Source organism: Rhinichthys klamathensis, unplaced genomic scaffold (genome assembly GCF_029890125.1).
Source record: "Rhinichthys klamathensis goyatoka isolate OS25496 unplaced genomic scaffold, OSU_Roscu_1.1 h1tg000214l_1, whole genome shotgun sequence".
Taxonomy (NCBI): Eukaryota; Metazoa; Chordata; class Actinopteri; order Cypriniformes; family Leuciscidae; genus Rhinichthys; species Rhinichthys klamathensis.
In genome coordinates, this window is record NW_026606739.1 from 366,463 (window position 1) to 388,865 (window position 22,403).

Consider the following 22,403-nt stretch of genomic DNA (forward strand, 5'->3'; position numbering starts at 1 on the left):
GCGCCAATTTTTACCTTCATCTTCAGTGTCATTTGTCTCGCTGTTTGCTGTATCAGTCTCTTCTGGGTCCAATCTTGGCAAGGACTTAAATACGCAAGCAGTGGGGCAAATTTCTTTCAACTCGCTGATAAAACCCCTATATGTCTCCATGTATCCCTCATCCCCTCTGGTACAAGCCAGCGGAATTCTACCCTTCTTCTCACATGCTGGCCGTGGAGCAGTCTCTTTTTTCTTACTGGGGTGGAAGTTGATTTCATCTGCAGGTGCTGTCAGGGAGTTGTTTCCAAAAACTTGATTCCATCTGAAACATTGAAAAGCAGAATAGGCTGTTTATTTCTGTATTCATATAATATTAGACGCAATTAAAAACATTTTTTTTTTTTTTTTTTTTTTTTTTTACCTAATTCATATTGACAAGAGTGTCCATATCTAGTTAATCTTATCAGAATAACAAAATATTACATTCTGTAGCTGTGCTTTGATACCTGCAAGCCTCACTAGTACATGCAGCATTTGTAAGTCCTATCCTGACAGCTGCTTCTACTTTAAACATTAAAGCTGCTACATGACTGCATGTTTCTCCAAGACTGGATTTGAAAGAAGGAGAAATGACACGCCATTGAAAGTCTCACACTGAACACAATTGAATTGGTACAACAGTCACTACATTTTCAATAAATAAATAAATAAGAACACTGATCAATGAAGACTTACCCGGCTTTGCAGTCGCAGTGAGCAGTGATTATTTCGCCGTTCTCTTTGGCGATCACCCACGGGAGATGCGAATCACGCTGTGACTCTGCTTGGCCAGGTCTAACCTCTGCTTTTAGCACGATCACTGCTTTCTGTTTGGCAGAAAAGATCGGCCCAACTTTTCGAGAAACAAAATAATCATAGGCCTCCAGACTTTTGAAAGCCTTTAATCTTTCATGAGTGAAGGGTCCAGGGGTTTATATTAAATAAGAATAAATGTCTCCCCAGCAGATTGGGGGCCAAGACACGGGCGAGTCGGACCAACGTTTTTTGTCATCCCAGATCTCATATGGGCTTTGAATAACTTCGATTTTGTCACCAATACAAATTTTGAGCTTCTCTCCAAACCTCCTCCGGTCTTCAGATGTTAAAGTGCTTATATATTGTGGATTTTGCCCGCTAACTCTCTTGAAAGTGCTCGTCGCGTCTTTACAGCCCGCCATACTGTTTGTTTTGTTGCCACACAACCACTCGCGCATGCGTACAAAGATGTCAACAAAGATCCTCCTATTGAGTGCTCCTGCCCTGAAAGCAGCGAGTAAAACAGTAAAATAACAGCGATATGAATCTATTGAGTACTCCTGCCCTGAGAGCAGCGCGTAATACACTAAAAACAACTGCGATTTTAATCTATTGAGCACTCCTGCCCTGAGAGCAGCGCGTAGTACACTAAAATAACAGCGATTTGAACCTATGAGTACTCCTGCCCTGACCCAGATAGCAATGAGTCGGCGGACCACCGTTGGTTCTCCGGCGGCAGTAGAAGCGTCAGAATGGCGACATCGCAAACACGTTGGACGGTGCACCGTCGGCGGCAGCCGCTTTTTAAAAGCGGCAGCCGCCTTCCTACCGCCTTCGTTAAGCGGCCGGCCCGCGGGCCAACCGCCGTTCCGCCGCCTTTATATTGAAGGCCGTCCTTCCGCGGCCCGCCGGAGGCAAACGCTATTTTCGAGCGCTCTGCCGCCGCTTATTCTGGCTATATATATATATATTTTTTGTATTTATATTTATAGCATGCAGTTTATCAAGAATAATGATTGCTCAAACCAGACAAATTTACAATTGACCCTTCGCTAAGCCCCGCCCTCCTTAGTTACTGTTGCTACGCCTGTCAAGCTTTCGCGGCTGCCACGTCCATTACAGTGTGAATGCACCGGTGTCAGACATTCCCAAGGAGATATTTAGTCATTTTTGGCGAACAAGTGAAATATCTGAGAGAGCAAGACAAAAGGGACCGCAGTATGCATTCGAGGGATATATCCACGACATAATATGGAACCGATTAGAGAATAATTTCATCAAAATTGAAGCTAAAGCCTATAACGTTAGGTCCCAGCGCAAGCAGCAGCCGCCTCCTTAGCAGACCATTCAAATGGGAAACACACAAATTGAACAGCTATGTTCATGCACAGCAGAGTAAGTGAAATGTGAAAATAATCTAATAATTACAAATCAAACAGCTTATCCATCAATCTAACACCGGGAGAGCCGCGATCGGATTGGGGTAAAGTTACAGGGGTAACGTTAGTAGGCCGTCCGCCGTCGATTAACAAAATGCTGAAACATATTTTAAAGTATGTCAGTGAGCCTCCGTCTTGCCTTTAATCATCTTATTTTACGTTCAAATATATGCATTATGAACAAAGAACCGCCATTATTTCCAAGCAATAGGCGGGTTTTTTTGTTAATCCTGTCGACATTTAGTTGTGAATGGGTCTTCACACTGCTTGATCCACGCCCGGGATTGTTAATAAACAAGTGTTTTCTTTGTCAGTGTCGGCTAGATGAAGTTGACGATGCTGACTCGCGATCTTCAGTAGTGAACGCGCCAGAGAGAAATGCACATTTCATACGGATTACATAAGCAGAGAGCAGTCTGTAGTCTGTTTTCTTTCGTTTTGAATTTTTCTGTTTAAAAGTAGACATGTCTGTGAGAGGCAAGTAGGCTACCTTATACACTCTGTTTCGGTTCATTTATGAGACGAGCTCCAGTTCACGTGCCGGCGCCTCCGTTTCTTATCTATCGTCTGCTATTTACTTCTTATTTATTAAACCCAGGCAATTGGTTGATGAAACATTGATTCAAATTAAGATACAATTAAAGCTGCCGTCGGCAACATTTTTTTGATCATATTCAGTGAAATCGACACTATAATCTGACAGAACAACATAAATAAAGTGGTTTTAGAAAAAAACCCGAGCTTCTAACTCCACCTGGAGCGTGTTATTTGTTTTGCAAAAATCCACAGCTCCCGGTTCATCATGTCCAATCAGCGCAGGGGGGTGTGAGATCTGACTGTCAATCACAGATCGGGCACACGCCACCCCTCGCGCACGTTACAATCAGAGCTCTGGTTACAATCACATGCAGTTCGCGGAAGTTCGCGCAGTAACGAAGAGTGATGGCGGAAAATCAAGTAAGCTCATTTAGAGTATAAATGACGTTAGCAATTGCAATCTATCGGTAGATTAGCCAGGACAGCATACCTCCAAATACTCCATGGCGTTGATGGATGCTGATGAGACGGGCGCGTTCTGAGTTCACTGAAAATCTGGTGCACACGCACTGACGAGCATGAACTCGGTCACGGCGGTGGGAGGGTATCCGTTGATAGTGGGGGAGGGGCATGAGAGTTGTAAACATTAAAAATTTTCCTAAATCCACTCAATCTGCCAGACTTGCCGACTGGAGCTTTAATGCAAAACGAAATTCAGGTTAAAGAAAGGTTTTGTGTTTTCTGTTTGATGTCTTTGTGAAAGTTTTAAAGCATTTTTTATGCCGCTTTCAGAGCGCTCACGTCCATAATGGAGAACACGTCCATAACATTGTTTTTTCCTCATAAATGCAAACCCGAAAAATAAAATAAAACAAAATTAATATTTTATGTACTGTGGAGACTGAGCGCCAACCCTTCTTCATTCGCTGGGTAGTAGCCTACTTTGGTTTGCGCAGTGTAATTCACATAATCAGTAAAAATATATTTTGCCTCCTAAAGTTTTTTTTTTAAGAAATCAGAAATCCCTCGTGGCTACGCCACTGCCACATTTGAACCTGACTGTGTTAAACACACCACATACTCAAGAACATCAAACCAAATGCTTGGCTTACATTAATGTGTAATATAAAATCTGACCATGGAGTTGACTTTGGCGGAAAGCTGAAAGTGATTGCTGATAGGCTGTCCCAATCAGTGGCGCCTGCACAATCCAATCACGTTTGAGAGGGAAACAACAAATTGAGGGTTTCCGAGATTTTTCTTTACTTTTTTTTTTTTTTTACTCGGGTACTCACGGTTATGGATAGAAATGTATTGGAGTAAAGAGTACAATATTTGCCTCTCAAATGTACTTGAGTAAAGTCATGAGTACTCCCCAAAAATGATACTCGAGTAAAGTACAGATCCCTCAAAATTGTACTTAAGTACTGTACTCAAGTAAATGCACTCCGTTACTGTCCGGCTCTGGTAGTAATTTATAGTTAAGCTCTGGAGTAGAATAGACCATTATAACGGCAATGCTGACCTGTGGCACAAGGATTTACAAGCTTTATTTGAAAAAGAAAAAAAGAAAGTAATTTCCACAGTGAGTGAGTGAGTGTAGTCTGACACTTCTGACTTCTTTAGGGGTCTTGATTCTACTGACTGCAAGATAAAGAAAGGATTCCAGTTGTCAGTGATGCTGGGGTGTCAGTAGTCAGTCTAGTTTTAAGTGGTCGGCTGTGGGTCCCTCTCAGCTGTGCGGCGCCTTTTTCTGCCTTCACGGTCAGATGCTCCTTTCAGGTAACGCGTAACGTTAACCTGGACCGCCTCATCAGTGCATCCTGGGTTGCCGGGTCCTTCCGGATGGCTAATATAGAAAATACAGATCTGTCATTTAATTTGAATTGCATGAGGACATACACATCTACTTAAATATAAAAAAAAATATCCAACTTACTTTGAACAATGGTCTTCAGGAACATGTCTCTAAAACATGCTTTATCCCCTACACCAAGCTGAAAATCCAAAAAAGTGTTACAAATTACATTTCTCTGAAGCTTCTCATAAATAAATAAAAAATGTGAAAGGCTAAGGATTCAGACTGTAATATATGCAGTATACAATCTTAAATTTTACTTTATATCTAGGTCTACTACATGTACAGGTAGCCCCAGTGGGAATTAAACCGACAACCACAGGTGCTGTTTGCAAGTTGTACCTAATTGCTCAGTGCAAGCAAACGTCTTCAACATTGTTTGTTGAACTTGCTTCACCTGCTCTTGAAGTAAGATTTTACAATTCGTATTTTTATATGTAATATTGTAGTGTTTATTATAAATGATTTATCTGTGCACTTCATTATTCTTTTAAAATTCATGTAGCCTTATAATCTTTAATCAAATACGTTACTCTTCCCTCCCCCCTCGAAACGACTTCTCTTCTCTTCCGGTCATGTGCTATGGCGCGAGGGCGTGGCAACTCCCCTCAAACCGTTAGTCTGCTATGACCAGAGATGGAGAAGAGGAGCGCTAGAGTAAAACCCTGCCCTCTGTTCAATATGCCGTTTCACTTTTAAATACGTCACAACACTGGAGAAAAGTCGTTTGTAACTTCCAGGTCATGCCGACTTCAAATAGAATCAATAGTTTCCAAGACAAAAAAACTTCACAAATAACATCACTTACTTGTACTCAAACTCTTGGCTCTGTGAAGTGGAGTCTGGATTACTGGGGAGAAACCTGGTTCTGAGAAAGAGGAAACAGAAATTTGAAAATCTAACAAATGGTATAGTTTAGTGGCAGGATCACAAATCCAGCATCACAGCAATAGATTTTACATACCAGTTCAGCATTTTTCCTGGTTTTCTGGAATCGATGCATCTTTCTAGATTTTTTTTTCTTGAGACTTTCAAGATTCTAGAGTAGGGAATAATGAATGAAAGAGTTAGTTATCCACAATAAACAGAAAATAAATTACACAGATGAAATACAGGAGAATCAAATACACAAGTCAGACCCATTTACCTGCTCCCTTCATGAACTTAAAATGATGTTTCTCCCAGGTGCTGTGTGGAGGTGTGCAGAGGATGGCTAAATTGTTGCCTTCGTCTTTTTTGCTGAGGTTAAATGGGGGCCAATGGCACATGCTCTCGCTGAGCGACTCTTGCGGAACCACTGCAAATGGCAGATCCTCCTCGTTGATAAACTGAACAATGTGAACCATCTAAAATAGAAGAACATTTTGCATTAAGTATACTTTTTGATTAATTTCCAGGCAAAATAAATAACATTAAAATGCTCACCCCTTCAAAAAACGAGTCATTTTCACAAGTGGATCAACAGAAAACCATGTTCAGACAAACACAATCATATATATATATATATATGGCTATATATACATCGTTATTTTTGTAAGAAAACACCAAAAGTTAAACTAAGTCTTTCTAGACGTAAAGCTTTCGCGATCTACTGTAGCTAGATACATTTCAACATGTAGAACATGCTTGAACTCAGTGTGTAAAAAAGGCGAAGCAGCATGTGTTAGCTAACACTGTAATCTAGACTAGCAGCATGGTTGTCGAATCAAACAAAACATCATTATGTTTAGTTAGAAAACAACACAAGTTATACTGATCAGTCTTTCTTGTCGTAAAGATTTTAGGCCTACTAACGTTACCATTCCCACGTGGGCGGCAGAATTGTCCTTCAGGAACTGGTTACGTCGGCCTAGTTAATTTTTCGACTGACCAATACTATCTTAAACCACATACTGTAGTACTCACACTTGCATAAACATACGTAAATATAGTTAAAAGAAGAAAAAAAAACTAACGCCAGGAAGAAACTAAGTAACGTTAGCCTAGCTATGTCAGAAACATGACGGAAACTTTGTGAACAAGGCTAACTTACTTTAGCTTGACTAGTAAGGCAAGAACATATTTGAAAAAGATGAACTAAAAATGTACAAAATGAACATAATATTGCGTTACACAAAAAGGAAAAATGTACTTACTTTAAAGAACGTAGTCAATGACTAGATATTTCCATAGGATATTTCCTCTCTCCAAATACTGAAACCGTGTGACGAGCTGGTGACGAGTGGCCACTGTTGTGTTGGTAAATCTGCTTCCGTTTTTTAGGTACTGCCCCTCTCGGCCGGTGGAGGTACTTCTCTGTTTGTGCTGTAATACTTTCTTAAACATTTGTACAGATTGCAAAACTCGCAATTGCAAATGAATCCCTTATACCTGTAAAAGGTAAAATAAATAAAAAATCGAGCTTGTAAAAAAATGAAAGACATAAACGAAATTTCCTGGGGTGACAGAGAGACAAAATATTTCTAAATATTTCACTTTATCTTTCAGGTCAAAACAGGGATTTTCATGTTTATTATAGATATTACCATGGTTGCAAATTAATAAAAAAATCTAAAGCATACGCAAGCTTTTGGCCAAGTTGCAGATGTCTTTCACTGTTCACTGATTTCAGGCATTGGTGAAAAGTCTAACTTCATCCATTTATTCTGCTAAATTGTTCATACCATGAATGAAATATTTATTTTAAAACCTAATCAGAATCAGAAAGATATTTATTGCCAAGTAAGTTTTACAAAAGGAATTCTTTTTGGACTATTGGTGCATTTCAATTGTGCATAAATCAAAGAAATGTAAAGAATTGTCACCTTAACCCTCAGACGGTCTTCGTTTCGGAGTCACATCCTGGGCCTTCCCGGTCAGAAGTGACCAGACACCTAAAAATGAAACTTCCTCCATCCCAGTAAAACCAATGCAATTTATTTTTGTTCTATAATATTTATTCTTTTTAATTTAGTATTTTGAGACAATTTGATTGAACTTATTAATATTTATGCAATATTTATGGTAAATTTTTTGCCATTGAAAATAATGAATTTTTTATTTTTTTATTTTTTTTATTTTTTTTTCTTCTATGCAGTATTTTCGGTTAAAATAGAGACTAGGCTTTCAGAAAAAAAAAAAGAAAAAAAAATCAATTTATTAAACATAAAATTAAATAAATCATGTTATTGCATGGGTTTACCACTAGATGCCTGTATAGCTCTAAATGGAGATGCTTGTGAATTCTAGTTGTTTTTGGACCAAATTACTTACTTTTAAGATGTGGATTGAATGTATTTTTTTAGAAATTCTCAAATAATACTTTTTGCCAAGGTTTATAACATTTTATTAATTATTATTTTAATAATTTTAATAATTATTATATTCATTATATATATATATATATATTAATTATGATTATTAATTATGTTATGTTTTTCACTCTTGATGTTTTAGAGTTTCACCCCTTCATTGCTGAGCACTTTTTTCTTCATCGTGGCCGATTTGTAGATAATTTTTGTGTTTTTGTCAATTTCCCGTTCATTTCCTATGGGGGTCATTTTTGACCGAAGACCAAAATCGTCACTATTTTTTTTACGACCACTTAGCATGCTCGGATCATGAACTCAATTTTTTTGTGTGTTCACATATCTAATGCCAGAAAAGTCTCCAAGTTTCGTAACATTCCGATGAAGCTGTGATTTTTAAAAATTCAAACAGATTTTTTGTAATCTGAATTTATTGGTGTGTATGTGTATAAAAGTGTGTTTGTATGTGTGTGTGTGTGTGTGGGTGGGTGTGAATTTTTTGCACTCTTGATGTTATAGAGTATCACCCCTTTACTGCGGTGTACTTTTTTTTAGAATCGTGGCCGATTTGTAGATTGTACAGACAAAAATTCAGAGAATTTTTGTGTTTTTGTAAATTTCCCATTCATTTCCTATGGGTCGGTCATTTTTGACCGAAGACCACAAGTGTGACTATTTTTTTTACGACCACTTAGCATGCTCGGATCATGACCTCAATTTTTTTTTGTATTCACATACCTAATGCCATAAAAGTCACCAAGTTTCATAACATTCCGATGAAGCTGTGATTTTTAGAAATTCAAAACAGAAAATTTTCCGGTCATAAATGACCGAAGACCGTCTGAGGGTTAAGTGAATACAATAATTCTATATATTTTACATAGGCCTATCACTGAATCGCTTCAGAGTTTCAACGTAATTTAAATGTATTTTCCTAAACCTTATCATGGAATCAGACTGAGTCAAATCTGTTATAAACCCTAATGACTTTGGAGCAACAACAACAACAAAAATGGATATAATTCACATAATTATAATCGCTTTAAATGTGAAAGTTAAAATGCTGTCAGTTCCACTCATGCCAATGACATGGCTGGTCGATTTCAAAGCGGCTTGCCGCCAGCCGGCCGCGGTTCATTTAGACGGCGGCAACCGCCGGAGAGAATGAAGTCGGCGGCCCGGCGGCTGTTCGCCGGCGGCATCTCGCAAGAAATAGGAGTGACGTATTCGGCGGCAAACGTTTCATCTCCGCCAGCGGGGCGCACCTATGGCCGGCGGCAAAAAGAAGCCGTGCAGATATTTTTTGCTATCTGGGGAGAGCAGCGCGTAATACACTAAAAACAACAGCGATTTTAATCTATTGAGCACTCCTGCCCTGAGAGCAGCGCGTAGTACACTAAAATAACAGTGATTTAAATATATTGAGTGCTCCTGCCCTGAGAGCAGCGTGTAATACACTAAAATAACAGCAATTTGAACCTATTGAGTGCTCCTGCCCTGAGAGCAGCGCTCAGAGGTGGAAAGAGTAATAAAATATTCTACTCAAGTAAAAGTACTACTACTTCAATTAAATTTTACTTAAGTACAAGTAAAAGTACCGGTCTAAAAATCTACTCAAGTAAAAGTAAAAAGTATCTCATTTAAAATTTACTCAGAGTAAAAGTTACTGAGTTACTTTTTTAACAGCGGGGGTGGGGGACTCACCCGTGTATAGGCTTGTAATGGTATGAGATTTTCACAGTATGATAACGTCTCAGAAAATATCACGGTTTACAGTATTAATCAATTATTAAATAAATAAACTGTAAATTAAAGGGTCACTTCAGGATTTAGCATTAAGCTTTGTATCAGTAGAAAACCTGTAGTATTTTCTAATTACCGTGCTCCCCCCCCCAACCCCCCCTACTGCGGTCTGTTACTGGTAGGCGTGGCCTCCTAGGGCAGCGAAGCAATTGCATTCTGGGAGAGGAGTTGTTGTCTTTCATCCACATAAGGCAAAAATACATTTTCTGGCTTTTCTCAGTCTAGAAAGCTCCAAATTCAAAAATAATTTCACATTTCTTCTACATAAATGTCCCATTTTAAATACACATTCATCTTCCCAGAGGTGAAGTGCCCCTTTAATGAAAACAGGATTTTTTTTTTGGTTGAACAAATGCTTTTATCATAACAAACTTGAAACCATTTGTTTGTTTTGTGTATTAAAATTTCAATAAAACATGTCTAATCAATTAAATTTGATAATTGATAATGAATTAGATTAAAAACTTATTTTTAACATTAATAATTTATTAAAATGTTTAAGAAAAATATTGTCCTATGAAATGTATTTTATTCAGAAAATTCATGTTTCTTTTTATGATTTAATCCAAATATATTATCAAAACCGGTTGTAATCAAATGTAAATTTAAAATTGTGTCCTTTTATTTTTTGGGGAAGCGCTGCAAAAACAGATTTACTAAATTAAACCATGGACAAAAAATATATTCCTTTAAATAATGTTTAAATAAAATATATTATTATTTAGAGAAGTACGTTCTATTGTATGGCTATAATAGTAATATATTTCTGTCCTAATTTCTCCAAGTAAAACCAAACTTTTATTTTGACGGGTTGAAGTGAAGACCAAAAGTGTAAAAAAAAAAGTGTCTCAAAGTGTATTTGACAATGGTTTATCTCAAATAAAATTATGAAAATGCTCATTAGGCGTTCTCTCAGAGCAGCTCTGGAAATGTTCATGTATTCATATCTTCAAATTGTTTGTGAGACTCTGAATGTCACGCGTACTTGAGTATGTAGTAGACAAAGCGGCGCAGCTCAGCAGAACAAATAGGGTTATATTTACATGCAGTATTTTTGTGCTTTGCTTAAATATTCACAGACCATGTCGCGATTGGATTTATTGCACAGTTTTACTTTCCATGTAGCCTATTCATCCATCCATTATTTTGCGTGTTACGTGACATCTGCGTTATGTAAATTTCATTTTCATGACTGGATTCTCTGCATCACGTAAAATTGGGACATACCTTTATCTGCAGGAGGGATGGTGTCCTATATCCTTCTTTTGCAGCCACTTTGCGTCCACATTTTTTGCAAATTGGATATCTATCCTCGAGGACAACCACGCTTTTTTTCTACAAAGTATTTTCATACTGGCCATAATTCGCTTGGCGCTTCGGTTTCAGCTTCAGCTGGTTCTGCGTCACCTTTTTTGCGCGTTTGTTCTCCCGAGTCCCGCCCTTCAATCATGCAGTAGTTTCCGGAGTGTGTTTTTTTTCTTTTCTTCTTGTATTATTATTTTTTACTCAGTAACGGATATGATTTCAAATGTAGCGAAGTACAATACTTCAAAGAAAACGTACTTAAGTAAAAGTAAAAGTACAGATTTTAAAAACTACTTAAAAAAGTAGAAGTACACAAAAAAACTACTCAATTACGTAACGCGAGTAAATGTAATTCGTTACTTTCCACCTCTGCGCGTAGTACACTAAAAACAACTGCGATTTTAATCTATTGAGCACTCCTGCCCTGAGAGCAGCGCGTAGTACACTAAAATAACAGTGATTTAAATATATTGAGTGCTCCTGTCCTGAGAGCAGCGTGTAATACACTAAAATAACAGCAATTTGAACCTATTGAGTACTCCTGCCCTGAGAGCAGCGCGTAGTACACTAAAATAACAGTGATTTAAATATATTGAGTGCTCTTGCCCTGAGAGCAGCATGTAATACACTAAAATAACAGCAATTTGAACCTATTGAGTGCTCCTGCTCTGAGAGCAGCGCGTAATACACTAAAAACAACCGCGATTTTAATCTATTGAGCACTCCTGCCCTGAGAGCAGCGCGTAGTACACTAAAATAACAGTGATTTAAATATATTGAGTGCTCCTGTCCTGAGAGCAGCGTGTAATACACTAAAATAACAGCAATTTGAACCTATTGAGTGCTCCTGCCCTGAGAGCAGCGCGTAATGAACCTTTTGAGTACTTCTGCCCTGAGAGCAGCGAGTAATAGACTAAAATAACAGCGATTTGAATCTATTGAGTACTCCTGCCCTGAGAGCTGCGCGTAATACACTAAAATAACACTGATTTTAATCTATTGAGCAATCCTGCCCTGTGGGCACCACGTAGTACACTAAAATAACAGCGATTTGAACCTATTGAGTACTCCTGCCCTGAGAGCAGCGCGTAATACACTAAAATAACAGCGATTTGAATCTATTGAGCACTCCTGCCCTGAGAGCAGCGCGTAGTACACTAAAATAACAGCGATTTTAATCTATTGAGCACTTCTGCCCTGAGAGCAGCGCGTAGTACACTAAAATAACAGCGATTTTAATCTATTGAGCACTTCTGCCCTGAGAGCAGCACGTAATACACTAAAATAACAGTGATTTGAATCTATTGAGCACTCATGCCCTGAGAGCAGCGCGTAGTACACTAAAATAACAGTGATTTTAATCTATTGAGCACTCATGCCCTGAGAGCAGCGCGTAGTACACTAAAATAACAGTGATTTTAATCTATTGAGCACTTCTGCCCTGAGAGCAGCGAGTAAAACACTAAAATAACAGCGATTTTAATCTATTGAGTACTCCTGCCCTGAGAGCAGCGTGTAATACACAAAAATAACAGCGATTTTAATCTATTGAGCACTCCTGCCCTGAGAGCAGCACGTACTACACTGAAATAACAGCGATTTGAATCTATTGAGCACTCCTGCCCTGAGAGCAGCACGTACAACACTAAAATAACAGCGATTTGAATCTATTGAGTACTCCTGCCCTGAGAGCAGCGTGTAATACACAAAAATAACAGCGATTTGAATCTATTGAGCACTCATGCCCTGAGAGCAGCGCGTAGTACACTAAAATAACAGCGATTTTAATCTATTGAGCACTTCTGCCCTGAGAGCAGCGAGTAAAACACTAAAATAACAGCGATTTTAATCTATTGAGTACTCCTGCCCTGAGAGCAGCGTGTAATACACAAAAATAACAGCGATTTGAATCTATTGAGTACTCCTGCCCTGAGAGCAGCGTGTAATACACAAAAATTACAGCGATTTGAATCTATTGAGCACTCCTGTCCAGAGAGCAGCGCGACACGCGTAATACACTTAAATAAAAGTGATTTGAATCTATTGAGTACTCCTGCCCTGAGAGCAGCGCTAGGGCGGGAGATGTATCAGTTTGACCGTTGAAATGTCGTTGAACGGGTTCTGTTGTCGCATATCAATTTCACACACATCGAGGTATTGGAAAAGCATTTTTTACACCATTTACAACATAAGCAGCTTTGTTGTGGTCGACTGATGAAACAGTCGAATCAAAATGCATACTATACGATATTTAGACGATGATTATTAGTTCTGTGCATTTTAATGTTCGCTGATTATCTTAATAAACGTTAAAGGATGATGAATTTTAACAAAATATTAAATTCACTTACCTTGCAATAGCAATAATGCTTTCTCCCACGAACATCTGTTTGTCCGAGTCCGACTACTAATCCCTCCGCACGTTCAAACGTCTTGACCCCGCCTTTGCTTCAGTTTCATTGGTTGAAGCTGTAAACCAATCATTTTCCTTTCTGCCCTCAGAACATGTTTGAGTAAGTAAAACTCCCATCTGCCCTACAAGCCATCTCCAGCCCATGTTCACGTTAAAGTCAGTCAAGTTCATCCTCTCCTCTTTCAAGTCCAACACCTGACAGCCAAGCTTGCATGTAATTTTCCCCAGAGACAGCCAACCCAAGTACATTCTCTTCACATACTTTTACCATTTCCAAGACATGGCCCACAACTTTCCAGGGGCCTGATGTATAAACGTTACGTACGCACAAAATGGGCATAGAAATATGCGTTTGCATTTGTCCACGCACATATCGGGATTTATAAAAAATAAACTTGGCGTAAATAAGTGCGCACCGTAAGGATGCTTTTGACCGTGCATACGCACTCTTTTAGAAGAGTATGTGTTTTGGCGACACCGATGGTGAGCTGGAGTTAAATGTCTTTTTGGTCACTTTTAGACAGAAAATCTAAAGAAAATTATACATATACAGAAAGATAATACAAATATAATTTCACTCACCAAACATATCACGACTTGAGGCAAATATCCATCCCTTCTTAAATGTCCGCGCCAGCGAGCGCGTTTGGCCGTTTAGTGAAACTAACGCCTATCTAACGACAGAGTCCTAATCATAAAAACAGTGCATGTTCACAATAACTAGAATACATTTTTAAATAAATAAAAGAATGATTTAAACTATGTTTTACTTCTGATATAAACATTTAGATTAAATATGCCATTGTCATTGATGGAGTTAAACACTGAAAGATGAAATCATTACTGAGAAGTTACAACATTTTTTTATATTCAATAAATAGAAATATTTGTTGTGGATGCAATGCTTTTGAACACTTTTCCTCTGGCATGCTGTGTTTTAATGTTTTAACTAAAGAGATAATTGCTTATCATGATAATAGCAGATTGTCTGAGAAAATAGTTTCGTGCAAATAATGCACAACAATATGTTTCCATTAGAAATATAAATCAATTAAAAATACTATTTGGTCAGTGGAAAAGATCTCTGAAATTTGATTTATTTATTCAAAAACAAGGCAAGGATAGGCTACTAAATGTTTTTTTATTAATGTAATGTGACGCACATCCGTATTAGGCTATTTCATATTTTCCTAATGTCTTGTAGCCTACCGTTAAACATGTTATCACGTGGATGAATAATCATATGCAAATGATATGCAGATGAGGATATGCATAGTAAAACTAGGCGTTGTAAGCTCCATATATGGTTATTTCGGGGAGGAGACGCTTGTGCGCACAATCTTCCGCTGACTGGGATTTATAAAGTGAATTCTGCGCAGGTTCTGGCGTACGCACGCTTTTATAAATCTGAATATTTTTTTGCGTACGCCATTTTTGGCTTTCAGGCGCACGTTCACTTTTAGTAAGGATCCTACGAACAGTTTTATAAATGAGGCCCCAGGTCTCTTGGGACCAAATGCCACCAGAGATCCAATCAGCTATTTATGTAGGCAAAAGGCCCAAACCTGCTGAACGGCGCCAGATGGTGAGAGTCCTAGTCAACGAAATCCATAAATATGAGCTTTGCCCCACGCGCTCTCAATGTATTACAGTCTGCCAAAATATTGTTAGGCAGTACCCTAACAGCTTTGCGGACCAGTTTCCAAATGGTGCTTTAATAGCAGGAGGGTATACATCTCTCTTACTGCTATCTTTTAAAATAGAAAGTAAACAGGCAAAACGTGCCAGCTCAAGACACATGTAACTTGAGGGCATCTCCCTTGTGTGGAAAATCTTAATCGTGAGAGCAGTTTTGGCCAACATAGAAGAACCATGACAAAGTCTGGATGCAAACGAGGACCCACTGACACTTACGGGTGTGTGAGATTTCAGCCACATCTCCCACCAGAAGAAAACACGGAAACCATACAGGCAACATCAGCGACTACAAGACATTTACAGCAAGGAGGGAACTGCTGGATTTGAGAAAGTAGAAGTACAAAATATGATGGAAACAACATTCTGTCTGCAGCAATCAGTTTTAAATTCCACACCATCTCCTTCCGTTGAGGACATAAGGTGCCAGTGGCCTTACCTTTTTAACCAGACATTGACATACTGCAGACTTTAGAGATGAATGTGGAAAGGCCATTCCTGAGTACTTTAAAAGCAGACAAAAAAAACAAAACATGAAGGATGTCCTGTCCCAGGCAGACAACCTTGAAATTACAGACCTGGTCATCAAGCTTCTTCTGGCACATTTCAATTAGAGTGAAAGTGGCCTGATATTACATGCAGATGTGAGTGTTTTTTTTAAATATTTTGTTTCTTGTTTCATTTTATCTAATTTATTTATTTATCTATCATTCTACTTTTGTTGTTCTCTTTCAGGTTTCTGCGACTGCAGCTGATGTATAGAAGATGCAAAATCTACCAGCCAGCCCTCGTCTTATTCTATGTGGTATGTCATAACTAGTGCAGATGGGATAAATGATTGGTTGCAAATGCAGTACTTTTGAAAGAAAGGTTCATTCAAAAATGAAAATGATGTGATATTTTACTCACCCTCAGGCCATCAAAAATGTATTTGACTTTCTTTTTCACTAGAACACAGCAAGATTTTTAGAAGGATATCTGCTGTTGTACAGATTCATACGATGCAAGTGAACTGGTGCCATATTATGTTATGGATGCGAGTAATCTGACACAGCGCCACAAATTATATGTTTTGATTGAACAGGACAGTTAATAATTAAATATTAATAATGGATTAGTTTCTTACCAACATGGATCATTTTACCTTAGAAAACATGAACTGATGGACGGGAATAGTGTGGATTACTGTAATGTTGCCTTAATATGCTGTTTGGATTGTCAAAAGGATGGGACCCGTTCACTTCACCGCTCTAATTTCCTTAAAAAAATGTATTTGTGTTCTGATAAAGAAAAAGTCATACACATCTTAGATGGCCTTAGAGTGAGTAAATAATCAGAAAATTAAAATTGTGTAAACTGTTATTTTAAAGCTGCAGTCCGTAGCTTTTCCTCTTTGTCGCCATCTCTGTTTGAAATCTGCAATTGCAGTTATTCGCGGAATTATCAACTTTACGTGAGTTGTGCATGGCACAGCGTGGATGAATCCAATGTTTTTAGGAGAATGTACGGCTGTAGGCTATATTATGAAACCGCACCGATGTGGAAACTGTCATTCAGAATCACAGATTATACTTTTTGGAAGTATGACCAACATAATAATTTTCACCGGAAAATGTCATCTGAACAAGTAAGTAACATCCACTTTTGTTCTGACCAACTGAGGGGAAAAAAGCATTGCAGTAAATCGCACTGATTAAATCTAACGATCGCTTATCATATCACGTCAAACCGTGCAAATTATACTTTGTTCCCAAATTGTTAATGTTAACAACACCAGCATTACGTGACTACATGTATTTCAGTAGCCTCGCATGGGCCGGTTGCAGTCTCTTTTTTTCTGTGGCCACTCCGAAGTCTTTTGCATTTTACAACAGGTGAATCTCGTCACTGGTGATTGTCGTTTGAACCTTTCTGGATCCGCCATCAAATTGAAAAGTTTAATTATATCAAGTGCGTGCTGTGAGAAAAGGCTACATATCTCCACCTCCAACATCCTCAAACGCAATATAGCCTACTAGCCGATACACCTTCTTTATGTGTACAGATGTGACGTAATGACACAAAGACATGCTCGAATTTCCCGCAGAAATCCACCAGTACCACTGGAATTAAAAACATTATAACAAGCTTACCGTTTTGAATCGAGCTAAGGCAAGCAGATAGTTTTGAACACTGGCTGGTTACCCAGACAGCATGGTAACATTGATTCAATGTTGAGTTTTGATCCAAACCATCATTTTGGTTGACATCAAAATTTCAATGTTTAAAGTATGTTGGATCAGCATTGACATTTTGATGAAAGGGAACAGCACACATAGGTGAAGACAGTGACTATAGCTGTGTCCCAATGTGAAGGCTGCATCCTCCGAAGACCGTATTTGAAGGCCGGTTGGCCGTATTTGAAGGCCGATTCCGTAACCGCGGTGCGATGAAGGCTGTCCCAATTCAATTCTGCATCCTCCAAAGGCCGTATATGAAGGCCGGTTGCGTCACCGCGGCGCGACGAAGGCTTCCCTGATTCAAAAGCGACGCCAAATGCACCCTTCATTTGCCCGTGAAAGAGAGTATACATAAATGGATCCCAGTGGTGGAATGTAACGAAGTACAAATACGCTGTTACTTTACTTAAGTACATTTTTCACGTATCTTTACTTTACTTAAGTAGAATCAATAGTGCGTACTTATTACTTTTACTTCGTTACATTTTGCAGCAATTATTATACTTTCTACTTCACTACATTTCTACAATGTTCTGTTACATTTTCGTTACATTTTCTGATCAGTTTTTCCCCTGCCAAAACGTCATCCTGACCGTCCGTTCGTTGCACGTTTGTCTCACCAGTGAAGTTTGGTTGCCATATCAACCCGGTCACACTAAATGCGTCTCTATAGCACGCAGTGTGTTTATCGTGCAATTTATATGCGGAAATTTGATTTTATGTGCATAGGATACGCATGGGTAGGTTAGGGTATGTAGTTTTAGATGGACAGAAACACAAAAGACCGTCTTGCTCCGTACTCTTAGTTTATTGAACTGCCCGCTCTCCCGCCGTGCTCTCTGTTACACATCATAGAAGGCGGGGCTGGCCTTAAGGGGACATACACATAACTCTACATCCCCCCTCTTTTAGTGGAAGACCAGATGAAATTGCAGGAGACAAAACAACAAAAGAAAACTATAATCAACCACATAACGTTGGATGGAAAAACATGTGCAATAAGCAAGAACATCTAACCACACAAAATCAGACATAACATACGCACCAGGCATGAAGAACTGTAAGAATGACATTACATTTCAATCAGGTCATGACATAGTCTTTGTAACATCGGTTAGGACGACTGACTCTTCCAGAACGAGTCACCACTGAGTGTTTGCCCTCTGTGTCAGTGTAACAATCCACTTTAGGGGAGTGTGGTTGCTGCATGGGCCCCTCAGCATTGGATGGTGTTGCGAGTGTCTCAGCATTAGTCACCACTGGGAGATCATCCTCAAAGTCACCTGAAAGGGATTCTGAGACGTGGAGTAGATGCCGTCTGTTCCTGATGTACTTGACACCTTGTGATGTCACAATGTAGCTATTTGGTTGCTGGGCAGGGGAATTCACAATTGCTAACCTGTCAAAACCGCGTGTTGTCTGCATTCTGACAGTTTGCCCTGGCTTCAGTGCAGTGAGCTGATGAGCATTTCTGTCATAATAGTCTTTTCCCCTCAGTCTTTGTTTTGTGATGGCATCCTTTACGTTTGTGTGAACAACAGGCTGAAGCATTGCCTTGGTCACTGGGAGGAAGCTCCTTGTTTGTCTGGAAAGCAGGCGTTGTGCAGGGGATGGTAGGCCATCTCGGGGAAGATTACGAACATGGAGAAGTGCAGCACGGATGTCAGTACGATCGCGATAGCATTTTTCCAGAAGATGCTTGGCAGATCTAACCGCACGCTCAGCCAGTCCATTGGATTGGGGATAGTGAGGGCTGCTGCTAATATGCTTGAAGTCCCATGTGCGTGAAAAATCTTCAAATTCTTTGCACACAAACTGAGTAGCATTATCAGTCATTAAAGTGTGCGGGACACCATGTACTGCAAAATGTCTTTTCAGCTTTGCGATAACCGTGATGCTTCTCATGTCAGGAAGATAATCCAGCTCAAACCAGCCCGAGAAGGAATCCACAAGGACTAGATGTGTTTTTCCATGCCAATCAAACAGGTCAGCAGCCGTGAAAGACCAGGGAAGATCCGGGATTTCATGGAGCTGCAGAGGTTCTTTTGTCTGATGAGGTTTGAGAGCATTGCAAGGTGCGCAACGAGAGAGTTCAGCGTCAATATCAGTGTACATCGATGGCCAATACATAAGCTCCTTAGCCCTGCGCTTTGTTGCTGTAGTACCAGGATGGCCCTGATGTAACTGGCTTACATAAAATTTCTGCAGTGCAGGTGGGATAATCAATCTCTCCCCACGAAGCAGCAGGCCATCCTGACTGGTCAGCTCATCTCTCATTGAAAAGAAGGGACGCAAGGAATATGGAAGTTCTTTTGAGGTGGCTGGCCAGCCGTTACTAATCATGTCAGAAAGCTGTTGGCATGTGACATCTTTTTGCACAGCAGCCCTGAGTTCATCAACCCGACGGGAAGACAGTACCTGGACGGTCATGACCTCCAGCAGGTCATCAGTGAGTTGTGGGTCAGATGTAGAGAGGTGGGCCCGGGACAGAGCATCAGCCACAAACAGCTCCTTACCACGTTTGAAAATGACATCCAGGTGATAACGATGCAGTTTCATCATCATACCCTGTAGGCGGGGTGAGGCAGTGTGGAGTGGCTTCTTTAATATGGTTATTAAGGGCTGATGATCAGTTTCTACAGTGACAGGGCGGCCATAGATAAAGTCATGGAATTTTTTTGTTGCAAAGACAAGTGCCAGCATTTCTTTCTCAATTTGAGCGTAACGAGACTCAGTGGGCGTGAGGGCCCTTGATGCAAATGCCACAGGCCGCCCTCGCTGTAAGCATACTGCACCAAGGCCATGTTGGGAGGCATCCGCAGAGAGAACTACTGGTACGGACGTGTCAAAATATTGCAACACTGGGGGGTTTGTCAAAGCCTGTTTCAGTCTCGCAAAAGCCTTGTCATGAGTCTCATGCCAGCACCACTCCGAATCCTGATGAAGCAACTGTCTTAAAGGACCAGTGATATCACTGTACTGGGGAATGAATTTGGATAAGTAATTTGTCATGCCCAGTAACTGCTGCAGAGCTTGTTTTTCCTGAGGTGTTGGCATGTCACATACCGCTTTAGTTTTTTCAGGGTCAGGTTTGACACCCTCAGCAGTCAGCAGGTGACCCACATACTGGACAGAATCGACTCTGAATCTGCATTTGTCCGGGTTGAGTTTCATGTTAATGGCACGAATTTTGTTCAGTACCTGTCGCAAACGATCATCATGTTCCTCATGCGTACGGCCCCAGATGAGAATGTCGTCAACTACAATTTCGCAAGGCTCTCCAGCAAACAACTGCTCCATTGATCTTTGAAAGACCTCACTGCCTGTTGAGATTCCATATGGCATCCTCAAGAACCTGTAACGGCCAAACGGGGACATAAATGTGGTTAATTTGGATGAAGCTTCATCAAGGGGGATTTGCCAGAACCCACATTTAGCATCCAGAATGGAAAACACTTTAGCACCAGGCATATCTGCAATTATCTGTTCAATTGTTTTTAGTGGGTGCCGTGGTCTGAGGAGGGCTTTGTTAAGATGAACTGGGTCTATGCAAATCCTTACAGACCCATCTTTTTTTTGGCTGCAACCATGGCTGATACCCACTCCATTGCCTCAGTTACGGGTGTTATCACGCCCAGCTCAGTCATGTGATCCAGTTCTGCTTTTACTTTTTCTTTCATGGCTATTGGTATTTTACGGGGTGCACAGACTACAGGGGTCACTGTGTTATCCAGTCTCATATGATATACAACTGGCAGGCTGCCAATGACATCACAATCAAAAAGATCACTGTATTCACGTACCTCCGGTGCCTCATGATGCAGCATGTGTACATCAGGTCCCAACTGGATGAGTCCCATAGCGATGCTATCCCGTAGACCGAGAAGGGGTTTTACATCACGATCCACTACATGAAATTTAAATTCCCCACGGACACACCGCAACACTGTTGTTCCCTCAGTGTCGATTGTCTCCCCTCCATAAGCCACCAGATTGACTTTCTCTGCTATGTTGGTAGGGATGGTGTGATTCAAACCTTTCAGCATTCGTTTTGATATCACATTACACTTGGCGCCTGTATCAACCTTTACTTTCAGTTGACCATTTCCATTTTTTAATTTCAGAGTTGTGAAAATCTCACCCTTCTGATTAGTGAGCTCAACAGGGTCACAGAAAAAAGTGTCCTGCATATTGTCATCAGGTTGCGCATCCAGCTCATGTATTCTATCCCTTTGCTGAGTTCTAGGCTGATAGAATGTTTTAGCTCCTAGTTGCTGTGTTGGTGCTGACCTGCAGCATCTCGCAAAGTGGTTTAATTTACCACAGTTGTTGCAGCGTTTGTTGTATGCATAACATTTGTTTTTTTCTGAAGAATGTTGGCCATTACAGTTTGAGCAACGTGTTTTTTGCAGAGCACATACCTCTGTGTCTTTTCTCAGCTCTTTCAGACTTCTCTCAGATTGTTCATGCAGCAAACATATGCTAACAGCCAAGTCCAGGGTGAGTTTTTTTTCACGGAGCAACTGTTTGCGAACAGTGTCATTTTCTATACCGCACACTATGCGGTCTCTAATGAGTTAATCTTGCAGTGATCCGAATTCACATTTCTTTGCCAGTATTTTCAAATTGGAAACGTATGCTTGCACAGATTCGCCTGGGTGTTGAACAGCGGTATTAAACGCGTGTCTATCCATGATGACGTTTTTTGCGGGTAAGCACAATTCAGAGAATTTCGTTAGAAGTACCTCTGGATCCTCATGGTCTTCCCCGTCATCATACACAAATGTTTCAGACTTGTCAACCGCTTCTGGACCGGCAAGGTTTAGCAATGTGTAGGCTTGAACTTTCTTTGATTTATCAGACAGGCCTGCATAGCAGTAGATGCGCCATTCCTTTTCAAACTTTCTCCAGTTATAGGCAATGTTGTCATCAAAGACCAACGGATCGATACGACGGAGCCCCTGGGCCATATTTATCCCACTTCTTACACCATGTGGTTTTAGATGGACAGAAACACAAAAGACCGTCTTGCTGCGTACTCTTAGTTTATTGAACTGCCCGCTCTCCCACCGT